At 42.4% G+C, this 7066-nt stretch overlaps 1 protein-coding gene across 1 annotated transcript in view; it reads right to left on the bottom strand.

Annotated features, from left to right (window-relative positions):
• Efcab2 (EF-hand calcium binding domain 2) overlaps window positions 1–240 on the bottom strand; it is a gene marked incomplete at its 5' end in the record, with an annotated part of 123540 nt that extends 123300 nt beyond the window's left edge. The window contains 1 exon segment of the mRNA XM_013520411.1: window positions 1–240.
• Between the last annotated feature and the right edge of the window lie 6826 nt (window positions 241–7066).

The raw sequence follows: 7066 nt of genomic DNA, 5'->3' as shown, positions 1-7066 counted from the left end.
CCGGCCACCAGCCGCGCCGCGCCGCCCGCCTCTCCCTTGCCCTGCGCAGCCAGGCCGGAGCCCGGCGTGGGGGCCCGTTCGATCGTTCGCGAGCGCTGCCTCTCCCTGGTTGTGACTGATTTGGGGGCACACACAAACACACTTCCGTCCCCTCTCGTGTGTAGACGTGATCCGCTGCAGATTTAAGGCGCAGCCGGAGAGCGGGGCCGAGAGCTCGGCCCGGGGCTCGGGGACCCCGCCCGCCCCACCGCACCCTGCGCGCTCCCCGCGACGGCGCGGCCGGGAGGACGGAGGAAGCCAGGACCTTGGGACTCCAGCTGCAGGGGAGGCAACCGTGCGCGAAAACGCGTGCGAGACAGACGCGATCACAGTGCCGCCCAGGCTGCAGTTTCTGATACAAAAGAGAAGGTTCTCCTGGCGACAAAAGCGTACCCGCGTTGTGCTGAGTGTCACACGCCTCCGTGTGCTCCTCGCGGTGAAATCTGATGTGACCTCCGCCTGAAGTTACAGCGCGAGGCTTTTTTTAAATCCTCCTTTCCAGAAACTTTTCAACTGCAGCGGGATGATTTTTGTTCTTTTGTAGATAAACTCACTATTCTTGAGTATTTTGTTTTTTAGAAGTCTTAGATAAAATGCCTAATGATGTGGTTCAAATGTTTATTTTTAAACTAAGATGATAAACTTCTATGACAGTGTTTTTGTGTATTAAAGATGATGTTATATAAAAACCATTTCTAAACAGTTATAAAACCATATTACTACCAGGACTTTAAAATGCAAGGTTTAGTATATATTAGAACCATTTTTAATTGTATTTCTATAATCAGTAGATCCTGAAGCGAGTTGTTTCTATTCATTAAGATAGCTTTTTCTGTGCAAGATAGGCATGTAGTGCTGTGATCAGTATTTTATTTGAAAGTGAATATAAACAATGGAATCATCACAAAAGGGCTCTTACTAAAAGGCATTTACAAAGCCGGGTGTGGTACCACAGGACTGTAATCCCAGCGCTCCGGAGGCTGGGGCAGGAGGATCCTTTCAAGTTTGAGGCCAGCCTGGGCTGCAAAGTGAACTCAAGGCCAGCCTGAACTGCATAGCAACACCTTACCCCCAAAAGAATAATAATGATAATAGTAAAAGGCATTTACACAAAACGAATACAAGCATGTACAATAAATTAATATGAAAAAATAATCACTAGCATTTATATTTAAATGTCGTAGTCAGTGTGTTCCAGTTACTTGTTTTTTTTTTTTTTTTCAGTTACTTGTTTTCAAAGACTCTCTCCATGTAGGTAAGGGGAGGCTTGCAAATAAGCATGGGAAACCCCAGCTCTGGTCTCAGGCTTATTTTTCAGTCAAGATGCCCTTTAAGTCTTGGAATGCTTTTCCTTCCTCTCCCTGCCCCAACAGCCTCACTTGTCCCTCCCTGGTTGGCCTGGACAGGGTCACCTCCGCCTTGAATCTTTCCTGTTCACCCTCTTCCTGTCTGGCCTGCTATTCACGGAGCTCCTCAACATCACTTGCAGTGATTTTGTTTATTTGTTCCTGCCAAACTGTAAGCACTTAGCTGGGCATGGTTGTGCACGCCTGTAAGCAACGCCAGCACTCCAGAGGCTGAGGCAGATCCTGACTTGGAGGCCAGGGCTTAACACAGTGAGATCCCTGTCTCAAAAAACCAAAACATAAAAAGAAATGCTCAAGGATATGAACTGCTGTATTCATCAATATATATTTACAATACCTAGGACAATTTTTTTTTTCCTATTTGAGACAAGATCTTGGTGTGTTGTCCAGGTCGTCTCAAACTCCTGGCCCAAGTGAGTCTCTTGCCTCAGCTTTCTGAGTAGCTGGAACTATAGGCACGTGCCACCATGCCTGGTTGCAATTATAGATCTTAAAAGTTGAGACAGGAGTTAGTCTGCTCAATTTTTTTTTTTTTTTTTGTCCTTTTGAGACTTTTTTTTAAAGAGTAAAAGAAGGATAACATAGTAATGGGGGACTTAGCAAATTACAGACAAAAGCGGTAGGAAATTATCAATGGTTGTTGTTTTACATATTGTTATCTACAAGGTAGTTTCTCAGGAAAACAAATAGACAAATAATAGTGAGTTGCAGACCAAAGTGGTAGGAGATTATCAATGGTTGTTGTACTATACTTTGGTTTCTTCAAAATGGCTTCTAAAGAAAATAAATAGAGCCATATATGAGTGACCAATTGAATAATCATTGACTATTCTCAATGGTTGTTGTAGGAAACATAGTAATAAACATACATCCATTTATGAAATAGCATAGGAACAATACAAACATTACAGAGTTATGGACAGATTAGTAGGAAAATAGCAGTGGCTGCTGTAATACATGGTGGTATCTTAAAAGTGGTTTCTCAGGAAGACAAGAGATACGCAAGATAGATCTAACAAGTAGTGACAGCATAAGGGTTGTGAAAAATACCATATTACCTCATCAGTGACTCCTTTCACTGAGGTGTGACATCTAGAAGGAAGGCCAGGATTGAAAAGAAGGACCGAGAGACTTGCACCTGTGTCTAGCAACAGGCTGTTCTCTTTTTCCTCTATAGTCATGATTACCCGGGGCTCCTGCATGGAGATGACAGTCTGGCCAGAGGGAGAGGGCAGAGTATACCCCGGGCCCCCTCATTCCTGTTGGACTAACTGGTAGGATGGGTCTGAGCTCTGGGGCCTCCGCTTCAGGGGGCAGGCTAATCTCCAGTGGACACCTCTGCATTCAGGGCATGGCCCAGGGGGCTTCTTAGGGGAGACAGGGTTTTACTATGCAGTTCAGGCTGGCCTTGAACTCACTGTGATCCTCCTGCATCAGCCTCCTGAGTGCTGGGATTTATAGGCATGTGCCACCACACCTGACCTTCAATACATTTTTTAAAAAGACCTAGATTCAGCACATTTGTTGCAAGTAATAAAGATTTTAATTTGCATAATTTTTTTGTATCAGTAAAAGCATTGGCAGTACACGTTAATAAAATGGAATCCTTTTTTTCTTTTTTGGCACTGGGAATCAAACTCAGGACCTCGTGCTTGCCAGACAGGCGCTTGTGCTGCTGAGCTGTATCCCCGGCCCTTTAGAATCTTTATATAAACTTTCATACATAAAAACTAGTTACTATGTTTAAGAGATTAACAGATTCCTCTGCAATTCTTCCCAATTCTCTTTGTTTCTGTCGGTCTTTATGTGTATATCGTACTGGGAATTGAACCCAAGGCCTTCACAGTAAGCTACAACTTCAGCCCTTTTATTATTTTTTTTTGAGACAGGGTCTTGCTAAGTTGCCCAAGCTGAGCTTGAACTCTGGATCCTCCTAATACCACAGGATGAACTCAGCAGGTATCATCCAGGCTCTTGTGTACAAACGAAGAATCGAAAGTGTATAGCCGGTGGCAAGGGGCAAGCAGCCACATTTACTGAGGATCACAAGAAGCTGTGCTCAGGGCAAGTCCGCGCCAGCAAAGGATACGGCACAGACAGAAAAGTGGTTCCGGGTGCGAGGGAAGCAGAGCCCTGCACACAGATCACAGCACACAGCAGCAGCCGGCGCCAGGTAATCGGGCTTTCCGAATTTAAAGTTTGTATCTCAGCCTTAGGCCCCGCCCCTGAATCTCCAGGTGTGATTGACAGGGATGATCGACAGGTGCTGAGCCATCTCAGGGACTCTCAACACATGCTTGTCCCAGAATTCACTCTGCTCTTAATCACATGCATGAGATGCAGCGTTATTCCTGAACCCTTCATAAGGCTGGAGTAGGGTGAAGGTGACTGTAGGTAAGACTGGGAGATCCCTCATGGTGTGCTTTCGCCTAGAGCATCAGTTTGACTTGTTTTTCATTAAGTGAGTCTGTCCCTCTCAGAACAAGGGAGACAGGGATGACACTAGGGTGCTGTTTAAAATTAAATGGATGGGCCAGGCGTGGTGGCACATGCCTGTAATTTCAGCACTTGGGAGGCTGAGACAGGAGGATCGTTGAGAGTTTGAGGCCAGCCTGGGGTACAAAGTAAGTTCACGACCAGCCTGAACTGCACAGCAAGACCCTGTCTCAAAAAGCTCAAAAAAAATTAAATTAAATTAAATTAAATTAAATTAGAATGGATGGAAGAGAGTGACTTCCTCAGCTCCCTTCTTTCTAACTGTACCAATCCTGTCTCAGTCTCCCAGAGTGTGGGGATTACAGCTCCCAATATTTTTAACTTTTTAATATGTATCATTGATTTAATAGATAATACTGTACAACTATATCCCTAAGGTCTGATAGTCACTAACTTTAACTTTTGAGAAAAGCTTTTGTTATTCAAACTGTTATCAGGTAGCTCCTTTTAGAAGTGGCTCCCCAGATAATCACTACTGGGTTCTGGGCTGCTCTCCCTTCCTTCTGCAGTTGGGAGTCCAGGTTCTTCTCTTGAACAAAGAACTGAACAAACCAAGCAAAAGACAGCCACAACGTTTACTTGAAAAAGTGTAAGTGAAGAGTGCGGGAGAAACTGGCTTTGAAGAGCAAGCTTAGGCCAAGTAAACGAGCAAAAAGCAAGGTAAAACTACATCCTGGAGGATGCAGGGCGTGCTATCGTGAGGAAACCACCACAGCAAGCTATTGTTGGCATCTGTCAGCTTTTATGCTGTCCAAATCTCCAGGAAACCCTGGAGAACTTCTACATATGGGTTCTGAGAGGCAGTGCTGGGATCCCACGCTTCAGGCTGAAGTCAGGTCTAGGCTGTCCTGTTGAAAACCTTGCTCAAGAAGAAAAAAAAAAAGTAAAAACGAAAACCTGAACAGGTTCTCATGAGACGTCCATGTGGGAACTGTTCTGCATATATGTTCCAGGATCTTGTATTTAACAGGTCACATCTACTTCCCCAGCCAGTTTTGCTGTGCCCTAATCTCCAGTCTCAAAATCAAGTTAATCTCTAGCTCTCTGAATTTGTATAGTACATTTAAAACAATACTGTTTCTTTAGGTTTGGATAATTAAAATAATATTTAATGTGTGTTAACTCCTCTTTAGGTTTGAAGACAGAAGCCTAATCTTATATACAGTAAGTCCCAAACTTGTGAACATTCCAGTTGTGAATTTTCACAGATGTGAATGGACCTTGAATTATGGACCTTCATACATGCCAACAAATCTCAGAAGTAGCTCAGATGTCTGCTGGACACTGTCACAGTTGTGGTGCTTACTGTACAGCATGAGGGTGTACAGCAGTATAGTGTTCAGTCAGAGCCCAGGATGTCCAGAAGCAAAAGGAAAATGTGGAGGGGCTGGGGATTTAGCTCAGCGGCAAAAAAGCCCGCCTGGCAAGGGCAAGGTCATGAGTTTGGTTCCCGGTACCGGAGAAAAACCAAAAAAAAAAAAAAAAAAAAAGGAAAATGTGGGACTGCTAGGATGTGCAAAGCAATAACCCATGGAAACAAAAGTGAACATAATTGAGGGATTGGACAGAGGTGAAAGATGGCAGATGTCCTCCACTGCCTCCCAATCCCCCTCCTCCAGTTGGTAATGCTCGTCTTGTCAGCAATCAAGAAGATTATACTCCATGTAATCCCCTAGATGCCAGTTGTTGTATTGTACTGTTACATTTTAAGGTAACTATAAGGGTAAAAGTAGTTTATTTACAGTATTTGTGTGTGTGTGTTTGGTTTTTTATGCTTCACATCGTATATTTGTGTCAAAGGTGTATAAGATTTACTTTGGTTTTTTTTTGTTTGGTTAGTTTTTTTTGTCTTTTTGAGACAGGGTCTTGCTATGCAGTTCAGGCTGGCCTTGAACTCACTTGTAGCCCAGGCTGGTCTCAAACTCACAGCGATCCTCCTGCCTCAGCCTCCCGAGTGCTGGGATTATAGGTGTGCGACACCACGCCCGGCTATAAGACTTATTTTGTCAGACTTACCAAGGAATCCTACCTATCAACATTCTCCAAGAATAGGGTTTGATCACAAGCTGGAGACTTACTGTACATTTTATACATCTACAATACCCAGCCTAATTGGAGCAAATATTAGGTGCTTACTACATGCTGCTGAAGTATGTACATATTCCTCAGCTGTACATGGGACATTCTCCAAAATAGACCACATACTAGTTTATACAACATGCTTCAGTAAATGCAAAGGAACTGAAATTATCCCATGCATATTATCATACCATAGTGCAATGAAATTGAAAAAAAAAGTTGGTTCTTTGAAAGGTTAAATAAAATTGACAAACCCTTAGTCAACCTTATCAAAAAAAGGAAAGAAAAGACCAAAGTCCATGCACTTAGGAATAAAAAGGGTGAAATCAGATCATGTAGAAATCCAGAATATCATCAATACTTACTTGTAGAATCTAATTCTAATAAGAATTCTAATAAGATGGAAAACATAGAAGAAATGGACAAATTCCTAGATGCATATGAATTACCAAAGCTGAATCAAGAAGATACAAAAATTATAAATGAACCAATATAAGTCAATGAAATTGAAGAGGTAATTAAAAACTTACCAACAAAGAAAAGCTCAGGCCCTGACAGATTGACTGCTGAATTTTACAAGAAACTTAGAAAAGACTTAATACTTCTCATACTCATTAATGAAAATGAAAGGGAAGTAATACTCCCAAATTCATTCCTGGAGACAACCATTACCCTGATACCTAAACCAGAGAAGGATCCAATCAAAAAAGAGAATTACATGCTAATACCTCTAATGAACATAGATGAAAAATCCTCAATAAGATACTGGCAAACAGAATACAGCAAACAATCAAGAAGATTATACACCATGCCCAAGTAGGATTCATCCCAGGGATGCAAGGATGGTTCAACATATGCAAATCAATAAATGTGATACACTATATCAACAGAGCCAAGGACAAAAACCATATGATCATCTCAATAGGTACAAAAAAGCATTTGACAAAGTTCAGCACCCATTCACAATTTAAAAAAAAACCTGCAGAAAATTGGAATAGATAAGTCTTTGTCTCAATCTGATAAAAACCATTTATGACAAACCACAGCCAACATCATACTTTATGGACAAAACCTGAAACCTTTCA

This window comes from Chinchilla lanigera, unplaced genomic scaffold (assembly GCF_000276665.1).
Source record: "Chinchilla lanigera isolate Chin_1 unplaced genomic scaffold, ChiLan1.0 scaffold00005, whole genome shotgun sequence".
NCBI classification, from domain to species: Eukaryota; Metazoa; Chordata; class Mammalia; order Rodentia; family Chinchillidae; genus Chinchilla; species Chinchilla lanigera.
Note: the sequence above shows the minus strand (reverse complement) of the source record. Positions and strands in the feature narration are given on the sequence as shown.